Consider the following 25,614-nt stretch of genomic DNA (forward strand, 5'->3'; position numbering starts at 1 on the left):
TGGAAGCCACAGTATCTCCTAGTGGCACGACTCCACTACAGCCATGAATGAGTTTCATCCCATGGTCTGAACCTGTCAGATGATCCCACCCACCCTCTCTACCTTCAGACCTTCACTTACTGGTCATTGCCACTCAGATTAACTCTCCACAATCTTCTCCTTTGATCTTAGAACAGTCTGTCTCTCTCCTTCCATTACTGCCACCTTCTGGCCCTCTTCAACACAGCAGTATCCATTAAGTGGATCTCTTCCCTTCACAGATCCTAAACCTTGCAGGAGACCCCAGGGCACTCTGAGCCCCATATATTGCATGTTCTTCTGGCCTTCTGTCTTCTCGAGGGCAGAGACGTTCCTTGACCATCCACTGTCTTCAAAAATCCCCAGTCTGAGAAGAGGATAATTCCCTTTTTCATTTACAGTTACATGCCAAAAGAGGCTGCTTGTGATCAGTACAGAGGAAATAAAGATGTCCAACAAACACTGAAACAGGAAAGAAGCTGATTATCTTATCAATGATTGGCTGACATGGAATGTCACTCAAGGAACTGAATCAAGGTGACAAGGATGGTGACCGAACTAAACCTGAATTGTTGAGGAAAATTTGACTCAAAAGAGAAGAGATTCCATCTCAAAACGTGGGATAAAAAAATTCCAGTCGGCCGGATGTTGCATTGTGTGAAATACTATAAGGCACTGCCTTGTAAAATGTAACATAGACAGAGAACCTAGCAGCAATGTGCTAAATTACGCGTTTTTCTCTTCCATTTGGCACAGAAAACTGTTGTCTTGTGAATTGGATACCCAGGGCTTAACAATCTGAAACAAAGCTGGCCTTGGCGCATTCGCTGCCAGTATTTGTCAGTCCTTCAAGGTCACATTTAATCATAGCTTTTGTACAGTTTCCCTTTTTTTTGGGGGGGGGGGGTGCTTTGAGAAAAACTAACATAAACATGCTACTGAAAGATAAAGCGTAACAAAGGCAGGGGGGCTGAAGGCAGGGGGACTGTGCCAGAGAGGAGCACACGCGTCTCATTTCGACACTCTGGCCATCATTCGAGTCTCTCTGTCTCTCTCTTTTGCCTTATTCCTCCAAACCTCCTAAGTTTTTAATACTTCATTACTTCTTCGGAAGATGGCCGTCCTTCTGACACTATGAAAGCACAGAATGGGAGCTACACTCTCGGTCTTATGCATCCCTGTGTGTACCTCTCCTGCCCCCACCCTTCCTCTTTCCCTCCATCCATCTGCCTCCCAGAATGTTCTGGCATTCCGTTCCTCAGCCCCCACCCCTCGTCCCACCTCTCTTTCTTGCCACCAGCAAATTCCCTCTTGATTTGTAATTTAAATTCACTGACAGGCTGTGCCACAGAAAATGGTGACAGATTATCCTCCAAGGAGGAATACGGCCCAGACTAGGTCGTCTGCCTAACCACTCACTTTTTCTGTCTTTATTTTTGTGGCGATAGATCTTCCTCGAACCCACTGCCTGTTTTTTACAGCCTATGGCTTTCCCACTCCCACCCTAGAGAGGGAGTCCTAAATTGCAGCCAGGTCAGCTCTTCCTCCCTCTCATGGTGAAATCTGTCCCCCCCCCAAAAAAATGCCTATCTGTCCCCCCCACCTCACTCACTACTACTTTCACATCAGTGAAAGTAAAACACCTGTTTGCTGAAGACACTTCTGGTCATGAAAGGAGATGATGGCAAGTTCTACTATTGTTAATGTTATGTAGCCCCACCCCCCTCCCCACCACCTCCTGTCCTGATTGGTCATTTTCACCCAGGCAGAGGAGTGCAGATAATGCCCCCCCCAGCCTCATCACCAAAGCAGTGGGATTGACGCTGTTAGTTACCCACTTCTTGGCATATATGAGGGCAGCATGAGGCTCAGGAGACTAAAAGCCCCAGTGATGGGGATCTGATTGTACCGTTGGGACCTTCAGTGAGGCCTTTAACCCCCCAGGGACAGTCTGGTGACTGAAATATTCAGTGGCGTTCTGCGAGGAGACCGTCACGCTGGCCATTGCAGCAGTCATCATCTCCTGTATCTGGTCAACTACTTACACTACAAATGACGTATTTTCATTCCCTTGGAGAATTTCCATCAAAGAGAGAAAATCTGAGCCTTGGCTAAATGTTCTGTCGTTGTCCCTGGCGCTTAACTCCCAATTATAGGGTGTCTGCTGAGTGAATCGGGGAAGGCAGTTATACCTGGAACGGGGCTCATGTTTTAGCAGGGGGGCTGGATCACTGCCGCTATCTACCCAGCTCCTCATTAGCCGGCCTGCTTATACTGAGCCCTAGTAATTCAGAGATTTAATACTCTGAGTCAAAGCTGGCAAATCCAGGCTGCTGGATGACTGGAAGGGGATAACTGCTCTATTACGGTGACAAAGACATCGGCCAAGACCTCTTAAAGGGAAAAAAACACTTCTGAACTTATTTTAGAGAAATGATTATTTAAGAAACAATCAAATAAATACTAGAATTTCCCTCTGTGGCCATGAAGTTCATCTAATCTAATCCATCCATCCATTTTCTGTAACTGCTTGTACCAATCAGGGTTGTGCGGGTCCAGAGCCTATGGGTGCAAGGCAGGGAATGACCCTGGATGGGGTGTCAACCCATGGCAGGGCACACGGACACACGGACACTCACCAACAGACAATTTGGTAACTGCGAACAACCTGAGCATGTTTGTTGAATGGGGGGGGGGGAGCAGAGTAGGCAGAGTAAACATGCAAACTCCACACCCATGGAGCCAAGGCAGAGACTCAAACCCTGGTCCCGTAATCTAATGTAATCTAATCTAAATATCTAAAAACTATATTATTTATAATTAATTGATCAGCTGAAATTGCAATACTATAAACATGTTACATGTCAATAAACAATTATATTAGATATAATTATCTTCATCCCATTTATCATTGATCATTTAAGAATCAAGCGATGCATTGCATTTCTTGTTTTTCATTTATTTACTAGGACAGTCTGCAGGAAGTATGCACATAAGACTGCCCTTATACTGTGCACAACACCATACATGACCGCAAATGCCTGACACTTGTGACCCAGGTGACTGCAGGACACCAGGATGTGTTATTTTATTTTCCTGCATTATGTGTTTCAGATTAACCATTATAACCTTGCTATGTGAATATAAAGGAACTCCTTCAGAGAGCACAAAGTGAAGCCTGTTATTTTAATGTCGCTCGGCTTGCAGTGAAAGATCTGGAAGGGCTGTATATTTTCCAGGAACCACTCACTAAAGTCCCTCCCAGCGTATATAACTGTACCGCTGAGGCTTCACAAGAGCTACTATTTCCAGCAAGTAACACGTTCACATAACTGAGGTCTGGTCTGGTCAAAATGTCTCAGAAAGCTGTTGGAATTTCAGTAAATCATCGCCCAGCATTGACGTCCACGCTCCGCCACTTAATCATGTCCATCAGTCCCAGAATCCCCCGTTCCCACCCAGCTCCCCCAGTTATGCTCCTCACCTCCCTGCTCGCACAGCTGCTGGGCCAGGACGTCCTTGAAGATGATCTGCCCACGGTGCGTGGCCGTCGCCCTGGGTGACAGACGGGGACACGGAGAGATGGTGAGGGAATGATGCGTGAATGTGGGGATGACGGCACTGTCACGGCCGCCCGAAGCCCCTCGCCCTGGGTCGCGGCTGCCTTTGAGACGTCAAAATCGTCCCCAAACCACAGTTTCAGAGTAAGGAAGGCCCGAGTAATGTTAATAAGCTCGCTATGGATACTGCGGCTTGTTCAGCGGCCAGGCTATCACACAGAAATCACACCAACAGGACTGAACAGTCATGCTTGCTCAAAAACATTCTTTCACAGCACATTGCAATATAACACAAATCAAAACTTAAAACCCCCTACAAGAAAACCATACTGGGTTTTATCATAAACAATAAAGACAGCCTTCCACATATCTTTCATCCCCTTCTACAAGGCCATCAGTAAATTACTTTTACAGACTGAATATAATCCCCATTCCCCGCGTTTGGATTCTGTAGTATCCTCTATTAAGGGCAGGCTACAACTCAGTCTTATGAGTTCAGCAGGTACTCGCATGCCTTCTAATTAGGGCGCTGAATGAAGAATAATGGTCTGTGACCATTAGAAATTCTTAGCAGGCAGAGACTGTCGGAGGAGGGAGTCCACTGTTGAAAAAAGGGAACAGAAATGCTGCGCAAAGTCTGATCAGACTTAAACATCTGGTGCCAAAGAGCGACACCTGGATCCCTGTGGGCCGGCTGAGTGAACTCAGAATTTAGCACAGGTGTCAGTTCTGCCTCGCAATATGGTCTGGAGCCGAGTGCTTTGAGGTCGTGGCTCCCGCCGGTTAACAAGTTCCCGTCCCTGTAAAAGTGGCAGGCGACAACACTGAGCGCCAAGCGCTAACTTGTACCCAGTTATTGCAAGTCACAAGCAAAGCTTGCACGTTATGTGCAGGTGGACAAGCTTACAGACGCACGCACCCACCTGCACATGCAATCATGCAAACTTACTCAAAGTTGAGCTATGTTACTATGTTACTAAGACCCCCACTTCAGTGTAAAAACAATGACCACAGCACTGGGAAGAATGAGGCAGAATTCCTCGAAATGGGACTTAATGTGTCTTTAAAAGCTTAGACTGAACACACGGCGAGAAAATATTCAAAGCAGGCCTTCAGAAAATAGGAGACTCATATGAAAAGGTTTTGTAACCCCCGACAGGTGTTGTGTGAACAGGTAACCAAGCGAAGCGTTCTTACCAGGAGTCAGATTCAGCTCCTCACTAAAGGTCATGTGCTGTAAACGAACCGAACCAAGTCTGCAGGCCACTAACGATGGCCGTCTAAAGACAGGAGGAGCCGAGAGACCACGGGTGTCGCTTTCTGTTTGCATTAAAAAATGTCACGACAGACTATCTGACGCGAGGCGCCTCCCCTCACACATTCTGAAAACAGGGAGGGAATCTTCCGGTAACTTTGGCTGCAGGCTGCCGTGACCCTGTACGCTTTGATACTGATGAGTATGTTAAATTCCCCAGATGTCAGAGAACTTGACATAAAACAGAAACAGCTGCATTAGAGCGGAGCTCCCGTCGAACGGCCGGTAAGACGTGGGACACCTGCCAGCAAACGTTACGAAGAGCATGTGAAACGTGACGTGACAAAGAGCATGTGAAACGTGACGTGACGAACAGCATGTGAAATGGTCCATCTGGCTCAAAATGCACCTTCGTGCCTCTGGTCCACTGTGGTACCAGTGTGGTTTACTATCGTGAATCACGGTAAACTGGGAAAAGCACATGTAACAAGTAATTAAACTTTATAACGAATAAAAACAACATCCATCTTTTTCCCACTTAGTCATGCTGGGCAGAGCTGAACTTTTTCAGAATTTGGAGGAATGGTCCCAGAACCCCCCCTGCCCCCACCCCACACACAGCCATTGGCTTTTATGAGTTTCAAGGCATTTAAAATGCATCTCATGAATATTTAAACCCATAGCCATAAATTAAATTAACTACCTTGTGTGCAGCACCTGAAGAAGTGAGCATTGGTGGGGGGGTTCATAATTACACTCATATTTCAGGCCTGGTTAATGGCTAATTTGGGTTTGGTATTTGTGAATAAAACATGACGCTTACTGCAGCCGGGAGGCGGTGCAGGATCAGGGCGCATAAGGTTTTGCTAAACAGAGTCTGGGGCTCCGCGAATACAGGAACCGCACGGCATCAGAATACGCACACACACACACACGCGCGCACACACGCACACAGAGACAGAAACAGACACACAAACACACAGACACACACACACTGCAATGCCAAGGAAGGTGTGAAATCACCACCAAGAAATATTCAAATTTAACTAAATCAGCTAAAAGTATCGCCCAGTTTATTAATTTGCTAATTATATAGCACGCTGTAGGGGTGTAAAATATTAAGGGCTTCGGGACAGGAACATAAAACGCACTTTGAACTAGCGCCTGCAGAAACCTCCTCACACCCGGAGATGAAAGCCTGGGCCAGCGCTCCGCACACGCCAGTTTTTCACTTCTACGCTATTTATTGAAAGAAGAACAGGGATTTATTTTACATACGCGTGTAGAAAAGTCCGCCGCCATCGCTTCGGCAAACCGTAGGTAATCAGCACAGTGGTGGGGGGAGGAGGTCCGGCCTGGGTGGAGGTGCGGCCCGGGAGGAAGGAGGCGCGCCGAACAAAGCGGGGAGAGGCAGTCACTGGGACGTGTCTCATTGTCAGGCTTAAATAACTGTATCAGCAGGTAGAACACCAACAGTTTTTCTGGTTTCTTATAAAATTGGTGAGCACTCTGGCATATCGACACACTAACACACAAACAGACGTCCAGAAGTCTTCCTCCTTTCCTGCACACACTCCCGGTGTCCTCAGCCCCATGTACCCACTCGGGGGCGCTATCCCTGAAGGCCACATGTGAATTCTTTTGTTCCCAGTTAAAAACCCACTTACTACACACAACCTCCCAGTTGCATCAGTCATGATTAATAGACTGATTTTTAAAAAGCACCCCTGCCAAACTCATTGGTGAGTCTGTCCTGACTTCAGTTAAATGTGTAACGGAAAATGCAAAGTCGTCGTTATCTATTTCATTCCATCTCATTCAGAAAAGCAGAATCTAGTCAGTCTGGCTGTAACTGGTTTAACCGCTGTGATATAAAACAACATGGTAAGGTTACAGTAAAACCATGCAGGGGATTAGATCAATTGATCTAGTAAAAGTAACTGAGGTGATATTACGGTCAGTGGAAGACCTTTGACAAACCAAGAGGTTTTCTGAATGAACAGTGAAGCAGCCTGAGCTTCAGCAGGTCAGGAGGCCTTGCTGCCTTTAATGTGACTGCAATCAACTGCTCAGGTAATAATGCATATATACAATAATAATAAGCTGAAGGGGAAGTTAAGCTCAGCTTGATGTGTCAGACTGGAATGCTTCCTATTTCCTTATATAAGAAGGGCTGAAGTATAATAATTAATAAATGAGATAAAACACTCTTAAGTGTAAATGCCATAAAACACTCTTAAGTGTAAATGCTATAAAACACTGGTGTCTCATTTTAATGTGAGATGGATAAGATCTATAAGACCACGAGAGCACAAAGGCGGAGCTGAGATCTACAGCACATGTGCTCCTATAGAGAAACTGACATTCCCACAGTCAGTCCACATGTAGCTATTCCCACCAATGGCCATTCCCACATATGACCACTCCGGCCAATGGCCATTCCCACATATGACCACTCCGGCCAATGGCCATTCCCACATACGACCACTCCGACCAATGGCTATTCCCACATATGACCACTCCGACCAAAAGTCATTCCCACATATGACCCCTCCCACCAATGACCATTCCCACATATGACCACTCCCACCAATGGCCATTCCCACATATGACCACTCCCACCAATGGCCATTCCCACATATGACCACTCCCACCAATGGCCATTCCCACATATAAACACGCCCTTTTCCACTTTCTGCAATGCCAGGACATTTCATTTCCTTTCACTAAACCCCCCACAATAAGTGTTTAAAGGTCAAAATAAATCACATTCATTTTCAGCATGCAATTGCTACCTTGACCTCACCCAAAAGCTTAATGACATTAATATGCAAGGTGTATTTATTCCTTCCCCCACCCAGACTGTCCAATCAGGAGAGACTGAGTTAGTGCAGGGCATTGTGGGTGAAAGAAAGGGACTGCCCTGCCTCATGGTGGTTGCCCACTGAAACAACGTGTGAGGTAGATGGATGGCAAAATGCAGGAGAAGGTCGAAGCCATGGTGCTAAAGATGTAAACAGTGTAACCAAACCCTAGAGCCATCTGCATTAAAAGCAGACGGGCCAGGTGGGAGCAGGCGGTGCTCTGGGTGACCGGCTATATATTTCTGTAGCAGGACCATAAAAAAACGGCGGGTGGAGAAGCGTCCATGTTTTTTAGTGACGGCTCATAAGAGGAGTGAGGTCGTGACGGGGAGCCAGGGACACCGGCAGCTGACAGGTTTATGACACAGCGAGTCCACTGCTGGCCCAGAAGACAGTTATCAAGCTGAGCGATACTGTAGGACTGGGTCAACTGGGGCAAACCAGACCCCTCCTCCACCATTTAAGGCAACAGGTTTCGGTTTCTACCCTCAGTCAGGAGACTCCGAGCCATCGGAGCCAAATCCAGAGGACACAGGGGACAACTTCTGCCCCCCCCCCCCCCTTACCAACAGTAACTCGTCTGCTAATAACAGACACTTTGCATGTTAGTCAGCTGGGATCCTATAACGTTTCATAGCATCACCCATGTTTACTTACACTCAGTTTATTGGTTTCACCCTTTATTCCATCCCGTGCTGCTTCTTATTGTCAGTAGACAGTCATGTTAAAAGACATGTGAAAAATTCATGTGTACATTTGTTCTGAAAAAGTCGTGCATGTTATATGTTATACACAACCACCAAGACATATTACACGCTTAATATACTCGGCCAGTAAAGATTCTGTTCTAGACAAACAGGTTGAGAGATGTCCTGTTAAATTAGGTCCCGATTGGGTTGTGGCCTCATGGGATGCCCCGAGGGCCAGACAGAAGGCGCTGCAAACTCATCTTATCCACCCCAGCTAGACCATGACCACGTCCGCCTCAGGTCTCCTCCTTTAGGACAGTGTTTCCCAATCCAGCCCTCAGGGTCTCACAGACAGTCCGCATCTTTGGACCATCTGTGGGTCCCCAAGGAGCAGATTGGGAACCTTTGCTGCAGGATATTAAGTGAATCTCCTGACTGCAGGAGAGGACAGGAGCCGGTTATATGCAGCAGGCAGGTGCCGGTGGGGCGCTCTCCCCGGCCGCCCCCAGCGATCAGCGTGGAGCCAGTCTGTCAGAGCGGCATGCAGGACCGCACAAGCAGATGGCCCTCAAATTACAGCTGGCGGTAATTACAGACCGTCGGCGATCCTTTTCAATTACAGCCGGCAGCATAAACGCCACACTCTAGCTTCACCCCCGCCGCAGGTTCTATTCTGTAAGTGACTCTTGTCTGTGCTGATGTTTCAAAGGGGGATTCAGCTCCTATCGCCTGGTGGGGGGGGGGGGGGGTGCTTTCAGAGACGGGCATGGTTGCTGTAATTAAAGCCATTTCCCCAGCAACAGATGCCTCTCCTCTCCATGGGGGGAGGGGGGGGAACATGAAGCATAAACCATTATCATCAATGTGCTTTTCGTTTGCATTTATTTTTCTTCAGTCACCCCCGCCCCCCTGCACTCTCGCTGTCTCACACATGCACCACAGATTGTGTGTTTACATCAAGCACCTCTGTGGGAATGGAAACAGACACACTAGGTATCACCGTGTGACAAGATGATCACAGATACACGCTCTGCAGGTGGGGCGGCTTCCCTGACAATAAAATTTGCAGAGCTGTTGGGGGGGGAGGGATCGAACACTTGTTCCAGATTAAATTGTACTTCAGTCCAGATGTAGACTGGGCTCCGCCAGGTAGGGAGACACAGAAACTCCGCTACCCTCACTCACTCTAACTGAAAGCGTAAGATGAAAAAGACTGATTCACCATGACAGGTTAGAACACTAATTGTTAGCCAACTCACACAATCATGAAACAACTCAACACAGAATCTTTTAACGAAGTTTTGCAACGGATACAAATTTTAAAAAGTCAGCTTAAATTGAATTCAATTGTCTCTGTTCTGTTCATCTGTCCGTAGAGCAAGTCTTAGAAGTGACACTTGGCAAACGTGCAGCCCCAGCGAGTGATGGTGCATGACAGCAGTCAGACACTCCCTCCCCGTGTCAAAGCACCGGAACGCCGTTCTGGATGATGGGAAGTGTGACAGGCTGTGTTTGACGGGGGTGTCCAGACGGGAGCCCTGACCTGTGGCGGTCACACACTGTCCCCGAGAGGCGCCGACACGTCCAACAAAATCAGGGGGTATACAGTGGGGAGGAGAATCCAGCAAAGAAGCGGAGATTTACCTACCTGCCATTAGCTACCCATCTTGGAGTCCCATAATTGGCTAATTAACTATGTGATTAGTTGGTTAATATTATTTGAAGTATTACTCATATTTGAAAATTCAGATGTTGATTTCTATTCCAGAATGTTCTAGTTTTGGAAAACAGTAAAAAAAATTAAATAATAATAAAACCATAAAAAATGTCCCCTCATGTCATACGATAACTGGACCCCACAGTTTGAAGAAACCCTGAGAGAACAAAGTCACGCCCACGCCGCACCCTAACCTATCCCGGATGGACGATGGACGGATGCCCTGTTGCTTGCTCCGCCCCCCGGGTGCCGCACGCCACCCCTCGTGGGCCTGCTGAATCAACAGTTGCTAATTGTAGTTTGACAGATTGGATTCAGTGCACCTGTAAATCACAGAGATGGTTTAGGGGCGGAAACATAGGGGTGAGGAGGCAGACACCTTGGGGTTAAGGGGCTAAGACAGAAAGACGTGGGGTGGAGGCACTGGGGCGCAGAGGTGGAGAGACAGTGATGGGGATGGGGACACTGGGACGTGGGGGGGCAGAGACACTGGAGCACAAGGAAGGAGACACTAGGGTGTGGGGTGAAGATTCTGGGACACAGGAGCTGAGAAACAGTGATATGAGGGTGGAGACATGGGTGTGGGGATCAGGACTCTGAGGCGTGGGGGCCAAGACACTGGAGATGGTGAGGAACAGGGGCAGGGTCACTGAGGCGTGAGGGGCGGGGTCACTGAGGTGTGAGGGGCGGGGTCACTGAGGCGTGAGGGGCGGGGTCACTGAGGTGTGAGGGGCGGGGTCACTGAGGCGTGAGGGGCGGGGTCACTGAGGTGTGAGGGGCGGAGTCACTGAGGTGTGAGGGGTGGAGACACTGAGGCCTGGGGGGTGGAGACGGTGAGGAACAGGGTATGGACACAGAGGCCTGGGGAGGAGACAGTGAGTTACATGGGCGGGGTCACTGAGGCGTGAGGGGCGGGGTCACTGAGGGCTGGAAGGCGGAGATAGTGAGGTACAGGGGTGGGGTCACTGAGGCGTGAGGGGCAGAGACAGTGCAGAGGTGTTGCTGAAACCTAGGCAGATCCATTAGAGCACTCTGACCTTCACTGGGTTTGCGCTATAGCCCTCAGTACCGGTCCAGAAGGCAGAGCCCCCTCATCTTACCCCCTCACAGCACAGCTGCAGCACATTCCTCATCTCATTTAATGAGGCTGATTTTTAGGAGAAAACAGGCACCTGGTGCAGCGCACCTCCCCTCCCTGTCCACTAGGGGGCGGTAACTCTGGGGACATGCAACCATCTAGTATTTTGTCTTCCCGGCACCTTCTTCAGTGAGATTGCCTCCCAGGGAAAGGACCAGGATACAGGACACCCTCCCACCCAGTCTCAGTGTCCTTCCTGTCCCCAGCAAGGGAAGGGACTGAGGCTGTGTGTCCTGCAGGACGTCCCACTGGGACAGCAAGGAAGTCCAAAAACATTATCGAGGAAAAACAGACGTGAAATACCGACCCCTTTTCTCCCCAGTCTGTTTCCTCCAGCACCTTTCAGCGAGCCATTCATAAAAGGCAGACAGACATGCAGCCGGGTCGGCGGGGCGTGGGGGGGGGGGGGGAACTCACAGGAAGTTGATGCAGCCGGTGCCGGGTGGGGGGGCAATCCACACAAAGCTGAGGCTGGTAGAAGGTTGGTGACCAACGTGAGAGGCCAGCACGCTGCACACGAACTGGGAGCCGAACTGGGAGCCGAACTGGCCCTCTGGCAGCACCCCTGGGGCTGAGACAGGAGGTGGGACCACAACAAGCAAATAAAGCAATCAGTCAATCAATTAACCAATCAATCAATTAACCTAAGATCAATTAACCAAACAACATTGCAGGTCATTTAGAGAAACTTAAGCAGCTACAAAAATACAATTTGTATCATTTTGTGTAAAGATAAAAAATGTAAAAGTGTACATAAATACCATTCAAATATATCCATGCAACCACATATACAATATACGGATGTGTGTAGGGGGGGGGCTCATGCACCCTAGGCAGCATAGGGAAGAAGGCAGGGGACACCCTGGGCGGGATGTCAGAGCGTCACAGGGCAGGGGACACCCTGGGCGGGATGTCAGAGCGTCACAGGGCAGGGGACACCCTGGGCAGGATGTCAGAGCGTCACAGGGCAGGGGACACCCTGGGTGGGATGTCAGAGTATCACAGGGCAGGGGACACCCTGGGCGGGATGTCACAGGGCAGGGGACACCCTGGGCGGGATGTCAGAGCGTCACAAATCAGACCACGAGGGGTCAAAAGTAAAAGGGGATAAATGAAGACTAATTACTAATAGGACAGGGCAACAAGGGGCGGGCAGGTAGAATGCAAATAACACAACATTCAACATCACTGACATTCTTACAATGAGCCACTGGGGAACTGAACTAAGGCAGGGACTTAAATACAGAAACTAAACCAGGTAACGACACAACAGGAGTGAAACATGAAACTATTAACCAATCAGGGGGAACACACAAGGACTGACGCAAGAAAACAGGCAACAGGTGAAACTAACTATTCACTCAAAGAAACTGGGAGATCACAGGGAAACTGAAACTGACAGAAACAGAATCCAATACTGGACAAATAAGAAGGCCAGGTAAACACAACCAAGGCACAAAGCAAGAAACCAAAACAGAAAACCACAAAATTGCAGGAACTAGGAAAACGGATCCAATGAAACTCTAGGGAACAAAATACAAAAACAGAGGAAGCAGGACTCGAACATACACTAGAGGGGTTAACAGGTAGCCATGCGGCCAACAGGGAACAGTGGAAAATACAAAGGCTGTCAACTAGGAGGACAGGATGGCCAGCGACACCTGCTGGCCAAACAGGGGGAGGACATGAAAGACTGGGACAAACTTGTGCTGACCCTGGCAGACGCATCTCTGATAGACTGAAATGAAGCCAAACGGACCTACTGGGATGCTGATGCCTATGAATCACTCTCAGTGTCACGCTACTTCTCAAATGAGTCCGACATGCGAAAGCTGTGTTCCTGAGTTCATATGTATATCTGTATTTACACTGTATTTACTTACTTTTACTTCAGCAGAAAGACCAATGAGATACGTTAACATTTACTAGAGTACATTTTTGCCTGTTTATTTCTACTTTTATTTAAGTGAATTGTTTGAGTACATCCTCCACCACTGCTATAGACCCCCCCCCCCCAACGCTCACAGCAGCAGGGCTGATGACGGACACCTGATCGATTGCTCCATCGAATGGCTCTGATTGGCTCTGGCCAGGTGACTCGCCCAGCTTCTACTGCTGTACCAGGCAAATTTGAAATGAAACCACGGGCCCGGGCAGAACATGGATGGGGGGGTGGGGGTTGTTTAATGCGCAGTGGGGGTTGTAAACCGATGTTTGGAAGGGCTATTTCATTCCGTCAGCAGGGAGCCCTCTGCAGAAATGAATATTGATGTCCACAGATGGAGTGTTGTTCTTAATTTAACATGGGACATGGCGCCTAGTCTGAAACTCTGTGAGAGCGAACCACCCTGACCATGTGCCCCTGGGGGCCTGTATGGGCTGGCCCGGTCACATGGTTAACCCCCTCCCCCCATCTCTGCTTCAAGCTGCCCAGCTCATATTTCCCCGCCACATTGCCCTCGTAGAACAACATCAGAGTCATTTAAAGCATGTCTTTTCAGTCAGAGATGCATTGAGAGAGTGTGGGCCCCAGTCTATACCTGTGCTGCTCTAATTAACCCCTTTTAATAAAAGTTTTGGGAGAGGGGGGTTGGATCCAGGGGTTGTTTGATTCCAAGGGTTTGTCCAGATGACGTAGGCACCATCTACACTGATGTCACTCTTTCTGATGGACTCCTGAAGACGGCCATGGCTATGAACTTTATAGGGGGGTTGGTGTTTGGTTGGATACTCTGGGCACAAGCGTGTCCTCTTCCAACAGACTGGCAAGTCGTCCGGTGGAGAGGAAGAGCTTTTAGGTATTTAACAAGCCGCAGGGCCTGGCGACATTATGCTGGCAGTTTCACAAACTTCCTAACTTTTTGGACTTTTGCAATTCTAGGACTTCTGCATGAGAAGCCAAAATTCATACAGTGCAGCCAACCAATGATGTGTTTTGAATAGATGAGTGACAAGGGAGGCTCTCACAATCACAGGTGTCTCTTTTGGGGGCTCTCACAATCATAGGTGCCTTCACTACTTGCAGCACTAGTAAGACACGTGTGACACAGACACAATCCAGAGAAGCAAGTCTGGGAACAGCCTACAAACCATTACCACCGGCAGCAGTCTTTGTATGATGAAACATCTCAGAAATGCATCAGAAGTGCTGATGACACTGCTGAATCTTGGAAAAACGCAAATGCACGCACACGCACACACAAACACAGACAAAGGCATGCACGCACATGCACACGCACACACAAACACAGAGACACACACATGCACACACATACACGCACACACAAACACAGAGACACACACATGCACACACATACACGCACACACAAACACAGAGACACGCACACACACACGCACACACAAACACATAGACACACACATGCACGCACATGCACACGCACACACAAACACAGAGACACACACATGCACACACATACACGCACACACAAACACAGAGACACACACATGCACACACATACACGCACACACAAACACAGAGACACGCACACACACACGCACACACAAACACATAGACACACACATGCACGCACATGCACACACAAACACAGAGGCACACACATGCACACGCACACACAAACACAGAGACACACACATGCACACGCACACACAAACACAGAGACACACACATACACGCACACACACATGGTCCCCACAGCATCAAAATACAGTTTTTTCCAATCATTTTCACACTTGTCTCAATACCATGTCCACTTTTTCACAACACTTCACACAGTGGGTTGTACCAATACACACCTGAGCACATCACTTAACCTTTGGTGCAAAATGCCCTACAACCACCAAAACGTTTCACAATTCACCCAAAAGTGACTCATGCTGCCATAACCATGACAAATGCTGTCAGCCAACATCACTACTGGGGCACTCAATGTTCAATGGGCTAAAAAACACTAACAACTTTCAACATTGCAAATTACATATATAAAGTGTGGCTGTATCCTCCAGTTTGGCACAAATTACTATCATGTTGTATTGTAAAAATAAAATAAACAAGAACTACTTTTGCATGTGAAAATTGTAATACCAACAAATTCTGAAATGCTGCAATATATTTCATTAGAAATCATGTAAGTGTTGCTGTTTCTTTTTTGCAGTATGTAAATATTTCATTCCTAGCAGAAAATGCCAATCCAAAGATGGCACCTTTTGTACATATGGCAAATTGGCACTAACCAAACAAATTCCTAGATAGGTTCTTAGCTGAAATTTCAGGCTGGTGTGTGTTTTCATTCAGCTTTCCAGCTTCAACCATTGTAAAATGCTTGGGGTGATCTAGGGCAGGAGTCTCCAACTCCAGTCCCGAAGAGCTACTGTCCAGTAGGTTTTTCTATCCTACCTGGCTTCTGATGAGTCACACCTATACTCAAGTAAATACCAGGAGCAGGTGAGGCTCATCAGAAGCCATGTAGGATAGAAAACCTACTGGACAGTAGCTCTCCAGGACCGGACTTGGAGATCCCTGAACTCGGGGGATGGTGGTGGTCTAGTAGTTAGGGATCTGGCTGGGCTCCCATTAGGAACCCCAGAAGATTGTGAGTTCACTCCCAGGAGGTGCCATCATTGTGCCCCTGAGCAAGGCCCTTGACCCCAACTTGCTCCAGGGGGACTGTCTCTGTAGATATAGTACTTCACTGTAAGTCGCTTTGGATAAAAGTGCCTGCTAAATAAATACTGTACATGTAAATGTTGTACTGTAATATATGTGCTGCCATACCCACTGTTTTTGCACAGATTACATTGTGTTGCCTTGCAAAAAGGAAAGGGACACTCCATGGCCTCATTCGTATAGATGGTGTAGATGGTAACAAAGCAGCAAACAAAAACAAAATTAGGAAATTTCTGCTAAAAGCACAATTATTTGTGTTAGTGCAAGTGCATAGTGTCCTTTGTCTGTCAAAATGCAGCATGTTTCAATTGACAGTGCTCTAAATTTCATTAGGTTTTGACCTGAGAGTTAACTGTTTTGAACAGATTATCTAAACGTCTGAAAAATCGGCTGTAGTTGTACAAAGTTTTGCTGGTGGCGAACACTGACTGAGAGAAGTATTCATGAAATTTGGGGGAAGTGGTGATTGAATGCATATTGTGTCAAAGCAATGCAAACGTATACATAGTTTAGCTCACATGGTCCAATGGTATGGTGCATGTCTTAAGTGTTTTGAAAAAGTGGACATGGTATTGAGACACGCGTTAAAATGATTGGAAAAAACTGTAACAGGTTTCTAATCACAAAGTGGGATATTTGGACCCCATAATGTAAAACATACATAACACCCCCCCCCACACACACACACATACACAGCCCTCTTGTGGGCTCCCCAGCGGAGCTCCGGCGTGGATGTGGAACTCCAGGCCAGCTCCTAAAGAGGCTGGGGGTGCAGCATGTTCTCAGCACATAACAGCCCCGCTCTGTCCTGGCACCAACACTGGGAGCCATCGCAGTTTCTGCCAATCAAACTGCCATGGCAACTGAGAGACATCGCCATGGCGATGCAGGGGGTCCATCAGGCAGTGCCAAGGGGAAGCTGTGCACCAAAGGCCGCGGAGACCGCTGCCAGCGGCGAGCCTGGGTAGGGGGGCGGGAAACGTTGTGGGAACCGGACCGAGGCATTTGTCACATGAATGGAGGGTCGTCCCATTGGCCCTATAGGCACCTGGGGGTGTGGCCAGAGGGGAGGGGGGTGTTGACATGTGAGGGGCCAGCAGAACCCGGCATCCACGTTTACCACCAGAACAATCACTCCAAACTCCATGGCAACAACTGGCCATCCATCATCCATAAACTGTAATAAAAGGAAATGCAGTGACAGCACTGACGGAGCTGGGGGAGGGGACAGCACTGTCACATACAGTGCCCCGATGATGGGGAACTCTCCTCACATCACTGTTTGAAGGGGGGCAGTGAAGGTTTGCTTTCTTCAGACTGATCTTGCATATTCTGCACCGAACCTTTGGGTTCTGGGCTCCTTCTTGCTAAGGTGAACGTGCCAGTTTACAGCAGTCCCTGTTCAGGAACCTTCCAGGAAGACTGAGACTCCAGCTGTGACAGGGACTCCAGCTGTGACAGGGACTCCAGCTGTGACAGGGACTCCAGCTGTGACAGTCTTCGGTCATGTCTTCTCCAGTTAGTGTTCAGGGAAGCATATTCCTTTGTGACACTGAATTCCTCAGGTCCTGAGCTCCAAGAAAGCCACTTTGCGTGGTGAATTGAGCACTTTAAAAGAACACAGTGCTGTAAGTGTTTGCTGACGATGCCTCTGCATCTCTGCAGCTCAAATTCTCCACAGCGGTGTCCCTGTAATCCTGTAACGGAAGCTTCAGGAAGTAAATCTCCCAGCTGCTTGTGTGGATCCAAATCTGAGTACGGCGCTTGCCAGGTCGCTCTGGCGTGCAACTGGGAGCTTTTAAAATGGGGGGGGGGGGGGGGCAGAGGTTGGATCCCTTCCTGCTGTCACCCCCACACACACACTCCTGCCCACCTCAGACTGACTTGCTGAGTCGCGCTTACTGATGGGCGACCTGCCATGGGTGATCTGGGGGGCGGGGACTGGCTGCAACCTCCTGGAGGTGCTTATCTTGCTCAGCGACCCCCCCCCCACCCACCCATGTCATTGTTGTGCTCAGGATGACCACAGGGGGGCATGGGGATAATTAGATTTTTAATCTGACATGACTCCCAGCTAATAGTCAGATTCCTCGGTTTATTAATCTGATATGACTTGTGCCCTGAATTCAGGAAGCACTACCCCCCAGGGGTGCTGGTGTCAACAAGGGGCACGACTGGGGGAATCTCATCATCTGGGGGGGGGGGGGCGTCTGCCAAGGCCTAGGCTGACAGCACCTCAGCAGAAAGCTCTGGAATAAAGACGGCAGCAACCAGTATGGCAGAAAGGGGCAGGCAACATGTCACATCAGGGTGGGGGACATGATAAGGCACAGGAAAGCGTCACGCCTGCAGCTCACCAGGGACCAGCTGTTGTACCATGGAGGGGGAGGCCTGGTCAGCCTTGATTTTTCTGTACGTCGGTAGAGATTCACGAGGGACAATTTTTTTGACCGTCTCCATGACGCCCATCGAATCCAGCCAAAGCGGATTCCCTCTGTACACAGAGAGACCAAACGTGTTCACAGCCTTCAGGACATGTCGGCATGAGGGACAATCCAGCATGGCGGGGGGGCGGGGGGCAGATGGTTTTAGATTGGGAGTCTCTGGGGCCTCTTTGGAGCTTTTGGGGAGGAATGCGACCCCGTAGGCCGACCAGCCCCCACCAGCCCGTCACGCATCCTGAGGAGAGCCGTGATGGTGAGGAGGCGTCACCCCGCCTGTCACTGGCACACACACACACACACACACACAGCTGAACACCTTTTGACTTGCTGCCTCTGCTCAGGCCCCTGATTCGGGGTCCGATGCCGCAGCCCACGGAGGAGCCCCGGCCCTTTCCTCATGATGTCATGCCTGCATGGGTGCCCGACTGCAGATGCGACACTGAATCAGAGGTCAGTGTGCGGCTGGTACAGGCTGTAAAGTCACATTTACACGCTCGTCACACTTACATGGCACTCAGCCCCGGAAAAACTGCCCCAGGATGCAATCTGGGTCAAAGGTCACATATACGGGGAGGGGAGGCAGGGATACAGGGGAATTGGGGGGGGGGGTTGTAATTGCTGGTCACACCAGGGCTGATAGATCAGTTGTCTGACCATCACCCCCCCTCCCTGACTGTGTGCGTGCGTCTGTGTGTGTGTGTGTGTGTGTGTATGTGTGAGGGTGTGTGTGTGTGAGGGTTTGTGTGCCAGCATGTGTGAGTGTGTCTGTGTATATGAGTGTGTATACAAGTGTGAGCGTGTGTTTATGTACAGTACTGTACAAAAGTCAATGGCCACCACAGAGAATTATGTTCAAGGCTATTCATCTGGCTGCAAAGTGTACATCTGCTCAGAAAAAGAAAACAGTAAAATGACAATATATACAAGAGTGCAATAACACAATAAAAAGTTCTTCTTTTAAAAGTGAATTTCTTACGTATCTTGTGATATCTTGCTGGATGGCTAGATGAACACCGCTTCAGTTCCCAAACCTCTCCTCACTTAATTAATTAATGAGGACTCTTGCGAGGACCTTAAGACATCCGGGGCTTAGTCCTGGCCCTCAAACTGAGAGCACGGTTGTCAAAACATCTGAGCTAAACAAAGCATTTGGAACTCGTTCTGAGTTATCCTGAGCCTCATCCCCGAAAGCCCCCGACTCGTGACGCCTCTGTTCATGAGGTATGAATTATCCAAACAAGGTGTGGTCAAGTTCAGCAAATGCGGGGGTGTCCTGGATGGTTGCTGCAAATGCGGGGGTGTCCTGGATGGTTGCTGCAAATGCGGGGGTGTCCTGGATGGTTGCTGCAAATGCAGGGGTGTACTGCATGGTTGCTGCAAATGCAGGGGTGTACTGCATGGTTGCTGCAAATGCGGGGGTGTACTGCATGGTTGCTGCAAATGCGGGGGTGATCAAGGGTGAGCTTTAGAAATGGCAAAGCTAGCACACTTTGACAGACATAGACTCATAACTTTACACCAACATAAACATAATTTAGTCATTATTTTCTTTAGTCGAATGACTCACACAGGACTGAATATATGTGCATGTGTACATTGAGTGTAGTAATGTGAGGCTCATGCAGGAATTTGTTCGTTTTTGTGTGACTGTGTGTGCGTTTTTTACAATTATTTCATTGAGGGGACCAGATTTCCCCACAATGTGATAAAATCCTGTAACTTTTTTCTGTCCCCACAAGGATAACCTCAATGTTATAAAAATCTGTGACTGCAATCGTAAACCTAAAAATGCCTGAAGTCTTGTATTTTGTTTGGTTATTTGTGGTTAAGGTTAGGGCTGGATAGGGGTTCAGGTTGTCGTTGTTGGGATTAGGGTTTTGCCCATAGAAACAAATGGACAAGAATATGAATGTAAACATGTGTATGTGTGTGTGTGTTTGTGTGTGTCCTGTGAGTGTGTGTGTGTGTGTGCAGGGCCGCTCTGATCACAAAGCCGCTTTGCGCTTGATGTCTCTGAGTGACAGACAGCCCCACCCATGCTTTTCCTTTCTTTCTCCACCACTCTCTCCTTCCTCTTCTCCAGCCACAGCGGGCCACATTGTCAACACATCATGTTGCCACGGAAACGGCAAGCGGCAGCCCGGCCATGCCCAGCATGCGCGTTTCTGGACGGTCCCTTGTTCATAGGCGTGACGGGGAGCAGCATGTGAGCACTGTCCCCCCCCCCCCCCCCCTCCCCTTGGAGCGCTGCTACTTACTCACATGCTGAAAACCATCATGCTATCATCGCTGTACACGTGAGCCGCTCACCGAACGTCTGTCAGGGTAAGTGAACGCCAGTGAGTCGGGAAAAAAAGGATAATGAAGATCATGCTTTCTAATTAAACCCTAAGCTCAGAAGAAACCTTCTGGCAATAATTAACTGCAATAAAAATAAAGCATCAGTTGTTTCTTTGTTACTTTCAAAATCATTTAAATTGTTAATGTTTCTTTTTGCTATTGTTGTTGGCCTTCTTTCTCTTCTTCCCCATATTATCATTATTATTGCTGTTGTATTACTTATGCATTTATCTGAAGGGTGAGGACAGCTGTCCTGTTTATGGAGCCGCTTGGGTTTTGAAATCCCCGATGCTAAGTAAGTAAGAACGGCCTGCTGTGCCTCCTGACGTCACCGTGTCGGGGCGTCGCCCACACGGACAAGCCGTCTTTCCATTAACTCTCCTCGTGGGAGACACGCCCAGCATGCCCTAACGTGCCCGTCTCCTGCCGCCCCGACTCGACAAGCGGGACGAGAGGCGGCAGTTTCACTAGGCAGCGACGACGAGATGCAGAAGACGCTAAAGAGGGGCGGGGCCAGTGGAAAGGCGCTCATTAGACACGGCATGTGGTCCCTTTTAAATAGCGGAGCCCTGGAAGGAAAACAAAGGGGCTTTAATGCCATAAAGGCTTTTAAAAATATATGAAAGTCATTGAAATTCCCCAGCAGTTGAGTCAGTCAGGACTGGGGCTGGTTTCTGGGTGGGTGGGGGCCGAACCTCCCCCACACATGCAGCGGTGACCTCGTACAGGCTGAAACATACACGCAGCACGTATGGCCGGCACATGCACGCTTCCTCTGGCCATCGATCTTTGACATTTATCTATGTTGTGGAACATCTCCCCAGGCTTCTGCCACTTAAAGGCCATGGAACTCCTCACACATCTTCACCTACTTTGGCGAATCCACCACCAATTATCACGCTTCTGTTTTTTTTCCGCTGCATGCGTCTCCGCTCTTTGTGGTTCTCCCCACTTAATCTAACATCTTCCTGTGGTAAACCACCTCCCCCACAGAATGGACTTACACTGTCCCAACCCCTCAGGTTGAAATACATCCAGCCCCCAAAGGCCTGATCCATGATTCAGTCTCTCTCTCTAATCAGTCTGCTATAATACTGCTTGTTTGTCTATATTAGTAGTTTCATGACTTATGATTTTTTAAAGTTGACTGATGTTACAGGGGTTCGCACTGTTCAGCTGCCTTAATAAACCCCTTATTGTTTTACCCTAATGTAACATAAAGCACGATACACTAGACACATGTGTAAAAAATAATACCTCAACTTGAAATATGCCCAACATGTTACAGAATGTGTAAGGTTGAAATATCAGACATAATAACAATACCATAAACAAATAATGTCACAGAGCGCTTTGCATGTAAACATGCAGGAAGGTTGGTCCTGTGTGGAATTATCTTATCGTTATTATAATAAGAAAATTCTCTCTCTCGCTCTCTCTCACTCTCTCACACACAATGGCATCAGTGATCCTCTGCTTTACATTAGTCATGTCCCGCACCTTTGTTTGCAATGTGATTAAAAACTTTGATAACCAATGAGTACATAGAACAAATCTGATGACGATATCTCATCAATTGCCTTTGTAATACATTTTTGAAATTGTGAAGAGGCTTCATGGACACCGTGTATATAAAATATTTCTTTTATCCTTTTCCTCAAGACCACACTAAATGTATGACATTGACACGCATCTTTTTTGTTCATAGCATCTAATATTTCAACTTTAAACATTCTACAGTATAACATGCTGGGTAACACTTTAATATAGCATTTTATTTCATTCTTTTGTGACACATTTATAATAAAGTATATATGTCACATCAGGGTAATTACAGTGGCATGCATGAATATTTTTTGTTTTAGAACACATTTTTACAACTTAACGATAAATGTAAACAGATTGTTACCTTTTACTTTGCATATTAGCATATCAGACAAAACAATGAGCCTCTTCAATGAAATCTTTACAAATTTTGAGTATCAGTGGTTATGATTAAAAGCTGAAATATCATATGATAGTAAAAATATAACAAGATACAGCAACGAATAATAATGCATTACAGAGTGAACCCTTTGCCTTTCAATGGAAAAGTATTAGCTTGCCTTAGTGCTGAAAGAGCTTCTTAAACACGTACCAGGGCTGCCAACTTGCACGCATCTGGCTCACGCTTTCGGACTCTCACGCTCTCGCAAGAAATCTTACAGCAAATTTATATTATTACATTATAAGCCTAAGATTACATACATCAAATTGGTTGGGTAGTTTGCAAACCATATAGGCTTTTTACAAGGTAATATTACTGTTACATACATGTAAATGCATGTACATGTGTGTGCAGACTTGTCTCAAATTGAAAATCACTGCTTACATTTGTACCATGTTGACGCAGTATAAAAATGCATGTCACCACCGGTTTTTATATGCGTCTTTTAATGCGAATGTTCCGTAGGAAAGTGCCGTGTCTCGACGTATAGAGGGGAAGATACCATGTCTAGAGAGGAAAAAATGCCATGTTGAGACATATTTTCTGTTTTTTTCTGTCCCAACGGCCTTCCATACTCATGACCAGTTATCGATCAAATTTAGACAGAATTATAGAAATGCAAGCAGAAATGTGTTCATCGATGCATTAAATGTAATTAAAGTAGAAAAACAATTCCATCTGGCCGATTTTTGCTCCACTACTTCTATCTGTTTTCCCCGCACTTCTGCGTAGCTGGAATTCCATGAGGCCTGTTGTTTGTGTCATGGTCACATGATCAGTGACTAGCAGAGCAGTAAAGTCAACTTGTCAACTAGCCGACTTGTCTGTGTAACCCCTAGTGCAGTGTTTCCCAACCCAGTTCTCGGGGAACCCCGGACAGTCCACGTTTTTGCTCCCTCCCAGCTCCCAGCCAATCAGGAACACCGAATACCTGGTACAGGTGTGCTGGGAGCTGAGAGGAAGCAAAAATGTGGATTGTCCGGGGTTCCCCGAGGACTGGGTTGAGAAATACTGCCCTAGTGTACATATCCATCACTGTAATATCCATCACTGTAATATCCATCACTGTACCCAATCCTTCACAGGGTTCACACACAAACACAGACACACACACCGTCAAACATTTGCACACTAAAGGTCATCAGCTCACTGGAAAACTCAGACTAACACACAAGTCCTTGCAGCTGGTGCCCTACAAAAACAGAATCCCCAAAGTCCAAATGAGGCACCAGATTCACCCCATCGTGTGAAATGGCCTTGAGAAAGCGTGACGTAGACGTCCTTCTGCTGCAGGACCAATGGGAGAAGGAGAGAGATTCCCGACATTCCTGCTGCCACCTCCGGACATCTGGACGCCACATGTTTCCCACTCTCTGACATGTGGAACTCCAGATGGGGGACGTGACACCCAGACTTGTGGGGGCCCATAGAAATACGCATTCCTTATCTCCACACACAGTAAACCAGAAGGAAGCCCCCACACCCCATAGGAGACCTCATTAAGTCACCAGATTCCTTAATCAATGCATCGCTGCTTTCTGTTACAGGCGTCCAAGTCGAAACGAAGGCGCAGCCAAGCTTTCGGGCTCTGCTAAATGCTCCAGACCTTCCCAGCAGAGAGCCTGGGTCCTCATGGCCCCAGTCCACTTCGTAATGAAACCAGCATGAAGAGGAACAGTCCAGGCCCCCGTTCCCCTCACGCAGGCTGGGAAGTGACACAGCAAACAGAGAAAACGCGCTACCATGTGGACCAGAGGGGACCATCAAATTAGCGGCTTCTGCCTAATAAAACCAGCCAGTTTATTCCTAATTAACCAGTCCTTCCAGGTAACTGCATGCCAGAAAATGCTTGCTGGTGACTGGTACCTCCTCTGAAGCGAAACTGAAGGGCAGCCTGTTTTTATTTATTTATTTTGGTGCGTCATATTAAAAAGGGCCGTGTACCTGTTACTCTGTGGTAGCCAATAAGTGAGCAACAGGAAGTCATTGTCACCTATGTCTGCTAGTGACACGGCCGCTCCCATGTGCATGCTGCCCCCTGATTGGGTGTTTAAGGATGTGCCAATCAGCAATGTTACTGGTATACATTGGTGGAATGGCTAGTATCAGTGATCAGTCCTTTACTGGTACTGCTTCTGTGAAAAATTCATCTGAATTTAATTATGGCTTAATCATTTACCAATCATTGCTTTCCTGTGGATCGATACGATTCGCTGTTGGCAGCCTGTGGGGGGTGCCAGCCGCTTACAACGGCCATTCTGGCCAATGACATTGCGTCAGGCCCGCTCTCGAGCCCTGTGCCGATTGGCTTACGCCTTAAGTTCTGCTGCTTTCCGTCACGCCCCGATGCGGACATGCTTCGCGGTGACAGATCCTCGGGGACTCGTGTCACGCAGCCAAAAAGTACAGAAGGCGAAGCTTTGCATATCTGCCGGTCATCAATCAGGGCCTGTCAGACTGCGGAGGACTCGCTTGTAGAAGCATAAAGGGGTCGTCTGTGAAGTGGTGCTTGGGGAGGGCTGCACAAAGGCTTAAGTGTACGTATTATACCCTGTGAGTCCCATTAAACAACACAGAGGGCCAACCACCCACACACACACACACCCAGAACCTCTGTATCCCTCAAATATCATAGAAATGTGCTGCCTGTCTGAGGGTAGAAGAAAAGACTGTCTCTGCTTGCTGATCTACCCACAAGAGCTGTAAACACGACAACAAGCTACACAGATGGGGGCAGATTCGGTTTAGTCTGTGGACTAGTTTTGTACAACTGGTTAAATATACATGATCATTTAATAACATTTAGTGTGCCTATTGGGTAATTCATTATGATGTCGTGATGGACTCACCGAATCCGAAGGTACCCGCAGCCGGAATGGGTGCTGATTGGACAGTGGTGGAGGTGTAGAGTCCAGTGACCAAAAAGCCATCGAAGGCAGTGTTGGTGGAGATAGTCA

At 47.9% G+C, this 25,614-nt stretch overlaps 1 long non-coding RNA gene across 1 annotated transcript; it reads right to left on the reverse strand.

Moving 5' to 3' along the window:
- Window positions 1-3,502: 3,502 nt before the first annotated feature.
- Window positions 3,503-25,614, reverse strand: LOC111857554 (uncharacterized). The gene is made up of 3 exons (XR_011989725.1): window positions 25,507-25,614; window positions 11,659-11,812; window positions 3,503-3,573 (listed from the first exon to the last, which is right to left on the reverse strand). It is a non-coding gene; the product is annotated as an uncharacterized lncRNA (long non-coding RNA).

Source organism: Paramormyrops kingsleyae, chromosome 3, assembly GCF_048594095.1.
Source record: "Paramormyrops kingsleyae isolate MSU_618 chromosome 3, PKINGS_0.4, whole genome shotgun sequence".
In the NCBI taxonomy this organism is placed as follows: Eukaryota; Metazoa; Chordata; class Actinopteri; order Osteoglossiformes; family Mormyridae; genus Paramormyrops; species Paramormyrops kingsleyae.